This window comes from Perca fluviatilis, chromosome 9 (assembly GCF_010015445.1).
Source record: "Perca fluviatilis chromosome 9, GENO_Pfluv_1.0, whole genome shotgun sequence".
In the NCBI taxonomy this organism is placed as follows: Eukaryota; Metazoa; Chordata; class Actinopteri; order Perciformes; family Percidae; genus Perca; species Perca fluviatilis.
The window spans coordinates 4,323,391-4,341,118 of record NC_053120.1 but is presented as its reverse complement, the minus strand read 5'-3'; the positions used below and the strand labels follow the sequence as shown (position 1 = coordinate 4,341,118).

The following is a 17,728-nucleotide window of genomic DNA, read 5'->3' as shown; positions in this document are numbered from 1 at the left end:
GGATGATTCTCCTTCTGCTTGAGTCTGGGCTTTATTTCTGTGAACACAGGAGAGTCTCACTGACAGAGTTTCAAGACAAGCAAAGAAACACAACAACAATGTTCATATTAAAAGGTGCTCTAAGCGATGTCACACGTTTTTTAGGCTACAACATTATTTGTCACATACAGCAAACATCTCCTCACTATCTGCTAGCTGCCTGTCCCCTGAACACACTGTAAAAAACATCTCCTCACTATCTGCTAGCTGTCTGTCCCCTGAACACACTGTAAAAAACATCTCCTCACTATCTGCTAGCTGCCTGTCCCCTGAACACACTGTAAAAAACATCTCCTCACTATCTGCTAGCTGTCTGTCCCCTGAACACACTGTAAAAAACATCTCCTCACTATCTGCTAGAGATATTTTTTACAGTGTGTTCAGGGGACAGACAGCTAGCAGATAGTGAGGAGATATTTGCTGTATGTGAGAAAAAAATTAGCCTAAAAAACGTGATATCGCTTAGAGCGCCTTTAATAACCAGAGGTGATGTATGAGAGGTTTGGCCGACTCAGGAACAACCTCAGCAGACCAGCAGGTATCATGGTTGCTGTCATAGAGCAGGGAGGCTCTCTGTGCAGCTCTGTGCAGCTCTCTGTGCAGCTGGAGCATATGAGCTGAAGCAGTCCATACTGAGAAAAACAGGGGACAGGAGAAAGAGAAAAGGTACTTTATTGTCACATACACGTACATGCAGCGAAATCCATTCTCTGCATTTAACCCATCCCTCAAGGGAGCAGTGGGCAGCCAATCACAGCGCCCGGGGACCAACTCCAGATCTGAGCCAGTGCCTCGATCAAGGGCACTGACTGGAGAACCTAGTACATGTTTGTGAGAAAAGTCATCAAAAGTGATGTTACGCCAGCAGGGAATACAGTCCTTCCAGAAAAATGTGGAGTTTTTTTGTGATTGCTGCGGGCAAAAATCCTTGATTATGCGGCACGTTTTCTTAAAAAATGCGATGGAATATGCTATATATGATATTTATGCAATTTTATGCAGTGAACTTGCAAAACTTGCGGTTTGATGAAAAAGAGAAAAAAAAAGTGATTCCCCTCCCCAGATATTCAGTCATCGCAATACATAAACAAATAAGATCCAAAAATATATACAAATAATATAATATGAAAGTAAAAATAAAAGTAATAGTCTAAACAGAGGGAAATAAAAGATACAAAAGAGACAGACTTTCAAAAATCGTTAATAATATAGACTGCAGGAGCACTTAAACAAAGACTTTTGAGTAACATTCAGATATTAAGATAGCTTTCCTATTGGATACCAACTTAAGAGACTCAAAGTACACGTCAAATTCAACCTCCTTGTCGGTACACGATCCGTTCTGCACGTGCGCAAAATGTTCGTGCATGCGCTGTATGTACGAGGATTCACGACCCTGCACGATCTGTTCCACGCTTCCGGTCGAAAGCCAAGCTAACGTTAGTTTAGCTAACAGCTAATTCGGCTAAACACTAGCTGAGACAGCATGTAATAACTTTAAAAGACCCTCAAAATAAAACTTGAAAATAAGCGTTAACGTATATAACAGCTGTTAGGTCAGTTCTACTTTACTTGTGCTCATTTAAAATACAATCACTCAATATTTGTCTTTATTGTTATTACTGAAAAGTCTTAATGTAGCTGTAGCTGCTTTTCCCATTAAGTTTGACTTAACGTTATTTTAGACTGAATCTAGCTGTCAGCTAGCGGTTAGCCAAATTAGCTGTTAGCTAAACTAACGTTAGCTTCCCGGTGGAGGCTAGCCATAGGCTAGCGTGGAACAGATCGTGCAGGTGGTATCCTCGGTAAAACAGTATTATCTTGCGCATGCGCAGAACCGATCGTGTACCGACACCCCCAACACCCTGCTTTTTCGATGATGTTCACATCGAGTAATTACGTTACTTCATAACGTCACTTCATAACGTTCCCATGGCAACAGGGGAAAATGAGTGCTCTTGTGTGAAGTAAACGCAACATTTTTTTCAACTTTCTGCTAAGACATATTACGGGACTTTTTTGCAACGAACATGCGGGGATTATGAAATCATGCAAGCACCGCATATTTTGCGCGGAAATCTGCAATTTATGCGCCGAAAGTGCGAAGTATTTGAAAAAATGCGCACTTTATGCGGACTTTGGCTGATTATGCGTTGAATTATGCGATCGCGTAATCGCGTTTTTCTGGAGGGACTGATAATAATGGGACCCAAACGCAGACAGCAGGCAGGTAGGCAGGCGAGAGTTGAAGTGAGGATTTATTTGATGAAAACACAAAGACAAAAAAAAAATAAAAAATAGGGATTTTTTTATTTAGGGATCCAAAACACCAAGCAGGAAGAAAGAGGAAGCACGTAAACTGAAGGGAGCTGACGCAGACGCGTGCAAACTAACCAGGCAGGCACGCGAACGGACACAAAACAATCTGTAAGAGACAAGGGAAACGCAAGGACTGGGTAACGAGCAAACAAGGAACAGGTGATACAACACAACCCGGTCTCACGGCAGTTCGTGTTAATGTCCACGTTATTCTTAATCTATTGATACGTGTTCACGGAGACGTTTTTCTCGTTTTTTACGTGTAACTGTTATGTTTCTCGGGAAAGGGACGCTGGGGAGGCGAAAAGGTCCGCCCATAAAGCGGAGGCGACCGCGAAGGCGGCCGCTGGGGACGCTCCAAATAACGGGATGGAGGTTGGGTTAGGAAAAACTTACGGGAAAGGGCGCTTTAAACTCGGAGAAAGCTTTAAACGGTATATAACTCGGGAAAGGGCTATAAACTCGGGGAAAGGGCGCCTTATAACGCCGGGAAAAGGCCTTAAACTCCGGGTAGGCGCGCGCGGGAAAACTCCGGGAACAGGGCGCAGAAGAAACGGGAAAAGGAGCGCCGCAAACGCTCCGGAAAGGGCGCCTTAAACGCCGGGAGAATATAACGCAGGAAGGGCGTTAAACGCCGGGGAAAAAGGCGCCATAAACGCCAGAAAAGGCCCAGTAACGCGGGAAACAAAAGCGCACACGCAGGACGTCCACCCCGGAAACAAAGCGCCGCAAACGGGCCGCGATCCGCGCTTCGCCGGTGAAAGTCCCGTGTTGTTTGACCCGTCCCCCCCCGACCAACCTCCCTACGCGGATTTTCGGCTTTTTATATCACTCCCTACCATTTCGCTCTGTGGCCACGAAATATGCTTCCCATTGAAATACATTACTTCACATTTTCGTGTCGTCCACCACGTAAAAAACGACAAAAACGTCTCCGTGAACACGTAGGATCAAATAACGTCACATTTACACGAACTAGACAGGAAACAGACTATCACTGTAACATTGGAAACAGAAACACACAATGAACAGGGAAACAGAAATATACAAAACAGGGAACAGCAACAGAAATGTCCATAACCACATCTAAAGTGAGCTTTTACAAATAAACACACTGCATCTTAAAATGTCTTTTACACAGCACACACTCAGCTGTGTTTTACAGATGAAAGTGCAGAGATCAAAAGGTGTCTGAAGGTGTGTGACTTCTGTTCTGGAGGAATGTGTTGATAATGGTTTGACACTTTTGGCTTTTTGGTTTCATAACCAGTCAGTCAGTCATGCTCCGCTGTGATAAATCACTAAGTGACATATTCCACTGCTTACGATATGATATGCAGGTGTTGTGTCACCGACATATGTATCACTGCATCAGCATAATCAGTGGTATATTGTCCATGGTATTGTCCCGGATCTAAAACCGGGACACGCACACGCTTTTTAACGTGAACATGTGCCAGCCCAGGTCAGACATATACACAGACAGTTACTTCATTATTTTGATCGTAGGCTCCTCATCTAATAATAACAGTGTTTTTTCCTGTAAAATTAACAAAATTGCAGCAACAACCTTTTTCAGTTTAGTGTGAGATTTATGTTGAGATTTTGTGTTGGTATTTATTCCAATAACACCAAAAGAATTAAAATGATTTATTGAAAATGTTGAGCATAACCACTTCATTTCCTGCATTCTGGTGAATTTTTATGCACATATTTCTACCTTTTTCTGAATCAATGTATACTGCAACCTGCAGTATATGCAATCTGTAGCATAGGCATCATTTACTCCTCCCTCCTGTTTGGTGTCTTTTGGTGAGGAAGTAAATTAAATGTGCATATGACAATTATTCACCTCAATGATACATTCATTCATTTTAATTTATAATAGACCCCTGGACTGTAATATTTCAGATGTGTTTGAGCAAGATTTCTGCTCATGTCCAAAACTTTGTGCACCTTCAAAGTACAGTATATCTGTGTTCTCTGTGATTTGGAGGAGACGATGAGTCGTGACATTTTGAGAAAAATAAAGTTAGGTTAGTAGGCTATTACAAGAATAAAGTCACTAGCCTATATTTCAGAAACTAATCTATACCTGCACCACAGTCTGCTGTGCATTACGTGATAGCTCTGCTGATACGGTAGACCTCAGACCTCCTGACAGACTCCGAGCCACCTTTGGGTCTCTCTGGTCTCCGGATGAGACAAATGGTTTAGCTTAGAATTGAAAATCGGGACTGTCCCGGTCAAACCGGGACGTCTGGTCACCCTAAGTGTAACACACTTCTCAATCACAGCTAAAGCCTGCGTTTCTATAGCTATGTTTCCATCGACCCGTTTTTATCCGAATTAAGTGATATCGAATGAAAAATGCCGTCATGGAAACAGTAAAATCCGACTGAATTTCATGAATATCGACTCAAATGAAATACGTTCGGTCTCATCGGATTTTCTCTTGATCGATATACGGCTTATGCGATAAACGCTGATGGAAACGTTATTTGCCGAATAAATAATGAATTGCGATTAAGTTTTAGGTCATTTTATGGTTGCAACCCGCAATAAAACGAAGAAGAAGAAGTTTCAGTTCATTTCCGCCCAGTATTTCCGCTCTGTTTGCAAAACAAAAACAGATGTAAGTGGACAAACGAGGAGACGAGATACTTTTTTAATTTAATTTACCAGAAAAATATAACAGCTATTTTAGATAGCAAAAATCTAAGAAACGCCATCATTTATCAGGAGCTCGCGAAGGAAATGACCAACAGTTACGACAGGGACATTAAACGCTTAACTTGAAAAAGCTTAACGTAGTTTAATGTAGGCTATCTAAACAACGATGATCATCACCAGATTTATCATGGTTATATCTTGATATGAACACTTAAGCCTGTCAAAAAAACTAAATCGAAATCCAACGATTATAGCAGTTATCTCACGTTAATATTTTCTTCATCAGTGGCCGTATTAATATTATTAATATGGCGAGGAAAAAGCTTAACATGGTTTAATGTACCTAAACAATGATCAATCATCACCAAAAAAAATCCTCTTCTATATTGCTCATCATAACCACTTAAAACGGGCAAATCTAACCCAATGTCCAAATATTATGGACGTTATCTGACACATTAACGTGAGATAACTTCTATAATCGTTGGATTTCGATTTAGTTTTTTTGACAGGCTTAAGTGTTCATGACAAGATATGACCATGATACATCTGGTGATGACTGATCGTTGTTTAGATATTAAATCACGTTAAGCATTTTAGACATTTTATGTCCCTTGCGACAAGCCGTGGGACGGCGCTCAAACAGCGATACACGGCTCAAAAAAGAGAGTTGTCTCTCAGCGGTGCCGGAGGGAAAATGTATATATATATATATATTTTTTTTTTTATTTGTAGTTTATTTAAATAGGGACAGATACAAAAAAGCTTAGATTATTACAGAAATAACAATCCGATGCCTGTATCACAGTGTTTGTAGCCAAGGCTAATTCGCAACACCAGTCCAGGAGGGCTTTTAACAGTTCAAATAATAGAAGAAGTCAAATTTTTACAATTAATACAATAAAATGTTCGGAAAAAACAAACAGTTAACAGCAATAAAAATAAGTGTAGTAAATAAACACATTAACTCGGACTCACACAGATGCACACCTCACATACACACAGCTATTTCATATGGCATGATCACACTGCTGCTGCTGTATTAACCATGCTTTTACAATTTTTTTTAAAGGTGGACAATTTAAGTATAGCCTTAATATTTGTAGGGAGCCAGTTCCACAGTTTGGCTCCCTTCACGGAAAAAAATATAAGGCAAGTTCCACCTTTTGATGAGCTGGATCATATATCCTCAGCAAAAGGCCCATCGGAGCTTAGGCTATAGCTCGGCTTCTAATATTAACAACTACTTCTGTCTAACTTTGTTCGCAAAAGTTCGCTTGAATCTTGTGCGATTCAGTTAAAAAATGAATGGAAACACCATAAAATGTCTCAAATCAAATCGATATAGGCTACCAATTTAATCGCAAAACAGCATGTGACGTCATTAAGCACAGCTTTTTATTCGCTTTAAAGCTGTTGGATGGAAACACACTTTCACACTCAGCTTTATTCGCATGAGTTTGTTTTTTTACCGAACTTCAGATAATTCGATTGACAAGTGGATGGAAACTTAGAGTATGGCGTTATACTATGTGCCTCATTCCTGAGCGAGTAGGCTAGACTAACTATAAGGTTTAGAGCACAGAATAATAATACAAAATAATTTTAAGCAAACAAAAACCTATAGGCCTACCATGTTCAATAAATGTATGTTATAATATGTATGCATGTTTGCTATAATCCATATTAACGTGCAATAATAACCCCTCTCACAGCCTACTCATGTGCCCTCTCAAAAACTCTTTCTCTGCGCGGGGAGCGCACAGAGTTCAGAGGATGAAAGGAAGGAAGACATGACCGGAGCGCAGCAGCGTCTATAACTGCAAACACTCCCGTTGTTCCCGGTTTCTCCCGTTTTTTCAGCCCTATCTCGACCCGGACCTCTCCCGGTTTTTTATTTCTCCCAGGAAACTCCCGTAATTTGCAGCACGGCCCAAACTCCTTTATAAATAATCAGACCAATATGTTTGTCTAATGTTGACCAAATGCCAGATCTTGTATGAAACGCATCTTATTCACACAATCCACCGTATACAATTTTCAACCGGTTAGTCACCTCAACCTGGCAACCCTCAGGCATGTGAAGGCGGCGTTCCCGCAAAGAAATTGAAGCATAGGCCTAGCTGTAAATGTCAACAGTGTTGGGCGCAACAATTTACGCAGGTAGACGCTGCTGCGCTCCGGTCAGTCTCCCTCCCTCTCATCCTCTGAACTTTGTGCGCGCCCCCGCGCAGAGAAAGCGTTTTTGAGAGGGCACATGAGTAATAAGTGAGAGGGCGTTATTATTGCACGTTAATATGGATAATAGCAAAACATGCAAATACATTTATTGAGCACGGAATAGGTTTTTGTTTGCTCAAACGAAATAATTGTTTGCGAGTTTTAATTTCTGTTCAAAATGTATGTGCTTGAAAAATATAGTTCTCTGTGCTCAACACATACAGTTACTGGCTCAGGAATGACGCACATCTATGACTCCAATAACGCCAGTACACAGAAAAATCTGTGAATGTCTTTCCAACTTGACCGAAGTAATACAAAATATTTTCTAAACGGAGAACTTTGAGCGGTTTAGCATGTTTGTTCAAGATGATGCATGCTATAACTGCATTATTATTATTATTATTATTATTATTAATATTGCAATGTTTTTTCATCCACACAGTTAAGTCGCTGTGGACAAAAGCGTCAGATAGGATACATAAATGCAGCATAATGTAAGAATACATTTTACTCACCTGGATGTTCAGCTTTGGTGACAAAGGGGCAAAAGAGACTGAAAAAACGAGAGATGGAGGCATTTATAGCCCAGGTAACGTCACAGTGACTGTAGCCATATGATCACGGTGAATATAAGAGGGCGGGGTAGAAAGATGAACATGCATGCCTGATGGGACATTGTGAATATTTTATGATTTTTTTTTTTTTTCCTGTAGGCGTTATCAAGTAGGAAGCAAATCCTATCAAAATCACTGAATATCCAAAATACTCAATGTAGTTCTGAGTGTATAATCTTAATCATAATCTGTCTAAAATATTACCATTCATTGGTATTCTGTGTATTCTATGTTGCTGTCCTGTATGCTGTCTAGGGATGAGCTGGAGGTAGAGAGGCCGCTTCGCATCTGTTTGTGTCCGCCTCACCTCTCTCTATCTCCGGCATCAGTATGCGGAAATGATACCCGTCAAACACCGACATATCGGAAAGCATCTGATACACAAAGTACATTAAAAATAATCACTTATCAGACCGAAAACACCACCGGCAGCTTTTCCCAAACTAGATGTTAAGAGATGACAACGACTGGTTCTGTTTCTCTGACTTCATTCATAATCCGCTCGGAAACGTCTCAAACCGGCAGCAGCAGCAGCGAGGAGACGTAACGTTACAGGTCCACATATCCCCCAAAAAATCCACTTTCTGTCCGGTAACTGATGAAGTCTTTTCCCCACAAACATCGCCTACAGCTCCGCTCCGACTGGAGGTCTTTTCAGACGGGGAGGGGAGCGCTGGACGCGCCTATCATTCATTTTCAGTGAGAGACGAGCAGGCTGACAGACGGTGAGCTGAATTGTCTTCAACTTTTTTCCTACGTGCAAAAATGCTGATTCTGCTTGTGAAGAATATTTAAAGGCCCACTTAGGCCTAAGCATAGTATGAATGTAGTTCCACCGCTGGTGTTGCTGATATGTGTTCAAAGTTAGTTTAAGCATTAAACTTTGTTACTGGTCTGATTATTTTACTTTGTATGAAAGATTACCGTAGTAGCCTATAACAAAAGGTTTAAAGTGCTCATATTATGCTCATTTTCAGGTCCATAATTGTATTTAGAGGTTATATCAGAATAGGTTTACATGGTTTAATTTTCAAAAATCACCATATTTTTGTCGTACTGCACATTGCTGCAGCTCCTCTTTTCACCCTGTGTGTTGAGCTCTCTTGTTTTAGCTACAGAGTGAGACATCTCACTTCTGTTCCATCTTTGTTGGGAGTCTCACATGCTCAGTAGCTAGGTAAGGACTACTAGCCAGTCAGAAGCAGAGTATGAGGGCGTGCCCTGACAGTACCTAGGTAAGGACTACTAGCCAGTCAGAAGCAGAGTATGAGGGCATGCTATGCTAGCAGCTAGGCGAGCATTATGGGGCGTAGGCAGTAATGGGCCAGGGCGGCACTGGCCAGCCCACTTTACTCACTGGCCCGTCCAGCCAAGTTTGATCAAAATACGTTTTGTTATGAAAAATATTCAAATGTATGCAAAAAAAAAGGAATAATAACAGCTAATAGACTAGCTAGTTGTGTGTGTTTAATGTGTATTTTCTTCTGATTAAAACCAAACTGTTCAAATAAAACCAAACAATCAAACAATTAGATCAAACGCCTTCGGAACATAGTTGGTTGCTATGGTAACAGCAGGCAGACTCTCCGGGCTGCCTTCAGCAGCTAACGTTAGCTAGCTGGCTGTTTAGGTTTAGACAACGTAGCTAGCTATATTATACTCATTTTCAGGTTCATAATTGTATTTTAAGGTTGTACCAGAATAGGTTTACATGGTTTAATTTTCAAAAAACACATTATTGTTGTTGTACTGCACAGCTCTCTCTCTCACTGCTGCAGATCCTCTTTTCACCTGGTTTCTGTTTTAGCTACAGAGTGAGACCTCTTTTCATCTTCTTCTTCTGTACTATCTTTGATTGCACTCGCACATGCTCAGTAGCTCAGATGTGGAGCATGTCAGCTAGCTAACTCTAGAGACAGTAAAAGAAAGGCTGTTTCTCCAACTTCAGTCAGTTACAAGGCAGGATTAGCTGGGAGACTTCTTCTAAATGAGGGCGCACATGTAAGTAGTTCTTTTGTAGATTATGGTGAACCTGTGTGTGTTGTAGCAGTGCTTTGCTATTGAGAACGAGGTACCATGCTAGTGTTAGCATTAGCGTTAGCATGCTAATGCTAACGCTACGAGCTAACGGTTGTGGTTAGCCAGCTCATTTCGGATTGTGACGTCACAGTCCGAGGCCGATTTTGAACAGCTCACCAGGAGACTGAAGGCAGGACACATTCAGAAACCGTATCTCACTCAAAACACCATGGATGGATGTTTTTCAAAGTTTGTATGTGTGGAAGCGCCAGAGACACAAAATAACACCCCAAATACCAGAAAAGGTGTTTTTTTCATAATATGGGCACTTTAAGCAATGTACTGTTAAAAGTTACCGCGACAACAATGGCTTCTCTTTAAAGTGGTATGGACAGTGTTGTTGGATGGAGTCCAGTGTAAATAAGGACGAGCTTTTCTGCAGTATGTGCAGACATTTCCCCAGCGGAGCTGACGGCCCATCAGCCAGAGAGGAGGCCCTCACACAGGTAACATTAAGTCAAACGTCTCTCACGCTTCTTGTGTTATTATTAAGTAACCTAGCTAACCTAGTAACCTTCCTATTTTAGTAAGAAATGGTGAATACTGATGATGGCTTCTAGCTGAAACGCGTTTGTGTTTTGCCCACATTAAATAAGAAGATAACTTCTCTGTGAGTGACCTAGTTTTGAGTTTTCTTTGATCCTGTCACTGCCGTGGACTTAACACACTGTCTAAGATTTGGCACCTGGCTGGCCACTTTTCATTATATCTTTCATAATTTAGCTAAACAATGCTTGGCTGGAAGTTTTCATTCTTTGATTTTCTTTTACTGCTGGTAGCCATTTGCTGCTCATGATCTGACCGTAGTCCTGAAGCAACAATGCTGTTGCATTGTTCCATGTGTGATTTCTGTCTGATGGAGGCTATTCTATGTCCTGCAGTATGTAAACGCCTTCTCTGCTGTGTGGGTTCATGTTTAGTAGCCACTTTGTGCAATAAAAGGGTTACTTTTATAACAGTGCTGTGCAGTGCCAATGCTGCTGTTTCTGCTGGTGCAAATATATTTTAGCCTGAATATGTTATAATCTACAGGTTTTTGTCTATATTGTTGTGTACAAACTTTTTAGACTGAGCTTTGTTGGTTGAGCATGTTTTAGACAGTACTGTTATTGTCGTTGTAATGCAGTATGTTGGAAGGTAAAATTGTTGCTGTTTTTTTCAGTTAGTCCTTTTTGCTACTTCGTCTTTTTGAAAATGGCCCACTCACTTTTGTACTGGCCCGCCCAAAATCCTATTTCTGCCTACGCCCCTGATTATAACGTGTTACAAAGTGACCTCGTTGGTCTCTGAAGTAAAGGCTGGACTACAATAGAGCTGTTTGGAGCAGTGTGTGAACAGTGTTTTCTGTTGGAGATGATAATTCCCTTTGGGAGGGACTTTGGGCTTTTTCACTTTGTAAACCTACAACATGCACAAGAAAAGATATATAACACAATAAAGGAAAGGGTTAAAATTAAAAAAAGCATAATGTGACATAACAATGTATTATCGTATATGTATTACAGTTTTTTTTCCAACTGCTTACACACAAAATCTTTTCATGTCACATGATTTTTGAAACATCTCACTCAAAGTGTAAAACTACCCAGCAAGTCTCCAAAACCAGAAGCTATTTCTCAGCCTTTCACTCAGTTTTCAATTTCATAAATCACTTTTTTCAAAACACTACACACAACTCTCTATCATATATATGCACTTTTCGGTAACACTTTACAATAAGGTACACAAAAAAATAGGTAGTTAATGATTAGTTACTGTTTTTGAAAGGGTAGTTACCCTTTTTCAGAAGGGTAACTAATGGTTAGTTACCCTTTTTCAGAAGGGTAGTTACCTGAAAAAGGGTAACTACCCTTTGAAGAAAAGGGGTAACTACCCTTTCAAAAACAGTAACTAATCATTAACTACCTATTTTTTTGTGTACCTTATTGTAAAGTGTTACCCACTTTTCAACCACTTTCATTATAAGCCTATGGAAGACAAAAGAGCTGTAGATTTAGGACAACAGTGTGTACATGCATAGGCTCCGATTTCTGTTTTCCTCCGTGGGTGCTCACCCTTTAAAAAAAACAAAAGTAGTCAAAAAATGTTTGCATTTCAGAACCTTAGGAAATGGACAGCGGCCGACACGAACACACACACACACCTATTAACTGGATAATAAAGCCGTAAAGTAGGCTTTCAACTCAGGACAGCGCCACTTCTCTCAGATACAGAGAGGACTGGAGATGAGAAGTTTAACTGAGAAGTAACCTCCATATGCTTTGTGAGAAATTAAGAATCAATGCCACCGACATAACCAATCACACTATGACAGACTCTCCACTCAGCATCAACAACTTCAATGTTTAATTTTGAATGAATGTAGCCTACTGGCAGCCTGGCACATGTGGGTGCTCGGTATTTTCCGTGGGTGCTCCGGAGCTCGAGCACCCACGGAAAATACCGAGCACCCACATGTGTACATGGTACATCCAAAACGTTCCTATTATGAAAAAAGTGTTTCCTTTTGAGATGTGTTTTTGGTATTTTGATTGCAGTGTTTCACTATGAAGGAGATGTGAGGCATTTTGTGCGTGCAGTTATAGGAATTGTGTGTAGAAGGAGCCATAGTTTTGGAAACGTGTGTAAGCAGTTAGAAGAAACTATAATTAGGTCCCAAAAAATTAAAATCCTCCAAAAGTGTGACCTGAGAACGTGTGAATGTTAATCTGAGTCATCACAAAGCAAGGAAATTCTGCTGACTCGTTCTTTAGTTGGGGAACGCAAGAAAGTAATGTCACTGTTAACGTTGTACTGTAAACATCATGTGTATATTATTAATGCAGTAGTCTCTACGTAGACATGTTTGTCAGGTTCTAGTTGATATTGAGAAGTTCTCATGAATTCAGGTGATGGATACTTCAGTCTTATTATGAGTCTTTGTACAGTAAGTTGATGATGTATTGAGCACCATGTTTCCTGTAGGTTATGCAGCAGTGGAAGAAGTATTCAGATCCTTTATTACTGCAGTAAAAGTGCTAATACCACACTGTAAAAATACTCTGTTACAAGTTAAAGTCCTGCATTGAAAATGTTACTTCAGTAAAAGTGTGTAAGTAGTATCAGGAAAAATGAGTTAAAGTATTAAAAGTAAAGAACAATCCTCCCATTTTAGAAAGTGTAAACACACACACACACACAGACACACACACACACACTGTCACTCAGAACACACTGAGAGTAAACACACTAGCATCAAACAGCAATACAGAAATTACAAACTTTCTCATCTTTACAGTTTGAACAATTTGAGTGACTTGACACGACTCAACAGTTTATTTAAGGAAAAGATATAGATTTTATAATACACCAATTTTTACATAAGGTAAACAAGAAGGAATGAAAATCAGCAGTTTGCTTCAATATAGTATTCTGTCTCTTTATGTAATTACTGGAAAACAACTAAAGGTACATAACAGTACCAAAGACTAGTGTGACTGATCCTTCCTCTCTCCAGCATCATGAGGCAAGTTCTCTTCATCACATCAAATGTCTTCATCATCTCTAAATAAAAATGAATGTGGTGTTTCTATTGCTTTCACCTCCATTACTTTCTTAAAAACAGTAAGAACGCAGTTTTACTATAGTAAAGATATAGTGTTTTATATTGTATACATAACCTCGGACATCTTACCTGGACATATTGGTATCTTTGATCTTTTACCTGTTTCTCTCAAACGGTACAGTGTAGAATTGTTTCATTCTGTTTGTATACAAAAAAAGACTTTCTGATCTTTCTCTGTCTAAATATCGTAGCCTATATGTTCACTAACTAGTCTAAAACAAGACACCTGATTAGGCTTTCAGCTAAAACTCCAACCAGCAGTGTTTGATAGGCACCAGACTGAAATCTCTTCTGTTTTGAATGTGTGGTTAACAGTTGTGACAGCAGTGTGTTAGCATTTGAACAAAGTGCTGTAGATCTACAGTGTTGTGCACGTTGTGGTTAAAGTCCTGGGATAAGTGTGTAGAGTTTTGAAAACTGTGTTCAAGCAACGAAAAACCAACTAGAGTTTGGTCCACATGAACTGCTGCTGTGCAGACTGGGGTTAGAGTTTAGCGTAACTCCAGATGTGCCCACTGTCGTTTAGCAATAGAAAAAAACCTGTAATGCATCAGTCTGGCTTAACGACCTGATGCTATTCCTGAAATTAGAAAACATGAAGTATTTCTCTAGAGGATCAACTGACACATTCTTTAAAATATGGGATCTGTTGTTGTACTTTGAGAAGCTTAACCCTCTCCCCCCAGATAATATAATGATATAACATATATAACAGCTCTGCCCAGCCCGACAGCGGCCCCACGTCAGCTTTACTCAAAGTGAGAATCGCTCCCTCTCTCACCCACATCCTACTCTATTTTAATATTTCGCTTCTCTTTTCTTGGTAATGGCAGTATGTGGGTGGTGAACAGAAATCAAGACACTGTACCTAAATTAATGGATCTTTATTGTCTCATCTTTCTTATAATAAAACACGCAGTTTAAAAAAAAGAAAGAGATAGGCCTATTACAGTTTTTTTTCCAACTGCTTACACACAAAATCTTTTCATGTCACACGATTTTTGAAAGCTCTCACTCAAAGTGTAAAACTACCCAGCAAGTCTCCAAAACCAGAAGCTATTTCTCAGCCTTTCACTCAGTTTTCAATTGTATAAATCACTTTTTTCAAAACACTACACACAACTCTCTACCTAAGACACAAAACTCTAACAGGAAGTGACTTGCTTTCCTTTTCTAAACACAACCAATCAAAATAGAATATAGAATAGAATAGAATACACTTTATTGTCCCCGAGGGGAAATTTGTCTTGGACACAGTGCCACATCCGTTGCTTCACAACACAGACAATATGTAACATAAAAACATTCTCAAGTTAAATACAGTAAAATAAAGTAAAATAAAGTAAAATAAAATAAAATAAAATCAACATAAAAGTGAGATCAGCACAGCGTCCTGAGACACAAGGACACAAAAGCACAAAAGACAAAAGGACACACATGACAGCACAGAAAACACAATATCCTGAGAATTAACTGTAATAATTAAAGTGCAAAGTGCAAAAATGGCAGGGGTATTTACTGCACCCCTGCTCTGCTGGACTAAGATTTACTATTGGAGTTCAGCAGCTTGACAGAAGTTGGAATAAATGATAACTTTAGTCTTAAAACTTCAACTTTAGCATTAATAAATGCTACACTTATCACTTATTTACCAGGGCGCACACACACACACACACACACACAGACACACACACACACACACACACACACACACACACTCCTCACATTTGCAAACACATTATGTCATAACTGAACACTAACCAATCACGGCTTTACTATAGGCCTATACAGAGGTCGAATGTCAGATTACCTGTTTTGAACAATGGATGCCAACAATAGACAGAGAGCAAGGGGAGGAGGAGGAGGGAGAGACAGGGGAAGAGGAAGAGGAGGAGGAGGAGGGAGAGACAGGGGAAGAGGAAGAGGAGGATCACCTCTGGTTATTAAGTGAAACTCTCACAGCAAAACAAATTATAAAGCAAAGTATGTTATGTGTCATTGGGCATTTTTTAAGTGGGTGTGTGGAAATCCTGGAGCTTTCTTAGTGGGTATACTGGGTATACCTGCGTATCACTTAGCCTACACCACTGGTTAGGGTTTTTTTTTTTTTGGGGCAATTATCTTGTTGGCCTGTTTAATTATTCGTGCATGTTTAGTTTTGTGTTGGATGGGGGGCATCCCCGCTGACACTAAAAGCTCTAAGTTTCCTCAACAGGTGTATGCGCTGCAAGAGAAAAACAGTTTAATATTTGAAGCAGAGAATGAGTGTGAATGCATCTTACATTACTGCGGTTAATTAGGTCACAACAAATAAAATCCCCCAAAGTGTGACCTGACAACAATGTGAATCTTAATCTGAGTCATTGCGAGAATGTTCTGCCGACTCGTTCTTTAGTTGTGGAACGCAAGAAAGTATTTTCACTGTTAACGTTGTCACGGCCCCTCCTCGGCATTGCAGGGGAGGTTCCTCCTGCAGGCAGAGGAGGGTTGTTAGTGATTGGAGCCACCTGGGCTCAGGGTATTTAAGCTGCTTCTAACCTCTCTTCTCTCTCTCTCTCTCTCTCTCTCTCTCTGCTCCTCCAGGTATGATCCTGTTTCGTTGGTTCCTTTATAGTTTTACTTAGTTTCCACTCAGTCATTTACACACACACACACACACACACACACACACACAGATTCACTCATCCATGCACTTTACATACACCTTACATTATGACATTCTCACACCTCATTCCTTTTTCTTTGTTTAAAGTTAATAGTTTTGATTTACAATAAAGTATCTTTTTGATTGGCCTATACTTGTTGTTGGTGTCCCCTCATTTTTGCCACAGGCTGTGAGCCGGCTTGTGACAACGTTGTACTGTAAATGTCATGTGTACTATATTATTAATGCAGTAGTCTATACGTAGACATGTTTTTCAGGTTCTAGTTGAAAGTCCTGCAGTAAAGATGTTACTTCAGTAAAAGTGTGTAAGTATCATCAGGAAAATGTAGATAAAGTATTAAAAGTAAAGAACAATCCTCCCATTTTAGAAAGTGTAAAGGATCCAAACAGTTGTGTGTTTAATGATCTCACATGGACACACGCACACGCACACACACACACACACACACACACACACACACGGACACACACATTACATCACACACATACACACACCACATTACATCACACACAGACACACACCTCATTACATCACACACAGACACACACCTCATTACATCACACACAGACACAAAACACACCATATTACAACACAAACACACACACACAAAACACACCACATTACAACACAAACACACACACACAAAACACACCACATTACAATGCGCACACACACACACACACACACACACACACACACACACACCAGTGAAATTATGCTTTAAATTATCCACTCTCTCAAAACTATAGCTGAACCCTTAAAACTCATCTCTGTCCAACCAAATGACATTTCAAGACTTAGATGAATGAAAGTCTGAATTTGTGCTGTCAAATGATTAAAATATTTAATCGCGATTAATCGCATTAATGTCATAGTTAACTCGCAATTAATCGCAATTAATCACACATTTTTATCTATTTTAAATGAAAAGCAACTAGTTTGCAGGTGTGTAGCTACTCTTTGGCCGGTTCACAAGCAAGTGCAAACCAGTGTGTGCAGCGTGCCTGTTGTTCTGTTTCCGGTCTACCTAGATCCGGTGTGGTGTTGTAGTTTTTCTAACGTTACTAGTTGTTGCAACAGCATGTAAAAAAACTACAAAGTTTGCTGGGCTAAAAACAACGTTAATCTCGCGATAAAAACGCCGTTAATAACGCGTTTAACTGACAGCGCTAGTCTAAATGCCTTGTATTAAACTGAATGATCTGACTTGGTATTTTATGTTTACAGTTTTTCTTGATTGCTTTGACCCGCTTAAAGGAACTGGGATCCACTCGGTTTTCGTCATCACTGTTTCAGCAGAGCAGAAGACATCTCTTGCAAATGTGTTAACCCTTTCTCATTGGATTGACACATTTCCCCCCCTTTAGTAGAACAGTTAACACGGATGTCATTCAAGCAGTCCAAACTCTGTTGTTTTAGCAATAGTAACCAAACGGAAAGCATCTGTTCCTAACTATTAGAAACTACCTACATCAGTATGACATCACTGAAGCACCTGTTAGACACTCCTT

At 40.0% G+C, this 17,728-nt stretch overlaps 1 long non-coding RNA gene across 2 annotated transcripts; it reads right to left on the bottom strand.

Moving 5' to 3' along the window:
- Nucleotides 1–520: 520 nt before the first annotated feature.
- Nucleotides 521–8,158, bottom strand: LOC120565406. 2 transcript variants are annotated; one of them, XR_005640233.1, is made up of 2 exons: nt 8,073–8,158; nt 521–671 (listed from the first exon to the last, which is right to left on the bottom strand). It is a non-coding gene; the product is annotated as an uncharacterized LOC120565406 (long non-coding RNA). The 2 variants fall into 2 exon arrangements; XR_005640232.1 differs by lacking the exon at nt 8,073–8,158 and adding an exon at nt 7,770–7,808.
- Between the last annotated feature and the right edge of the window lie 9,570 nt (nt 8,159–17,728).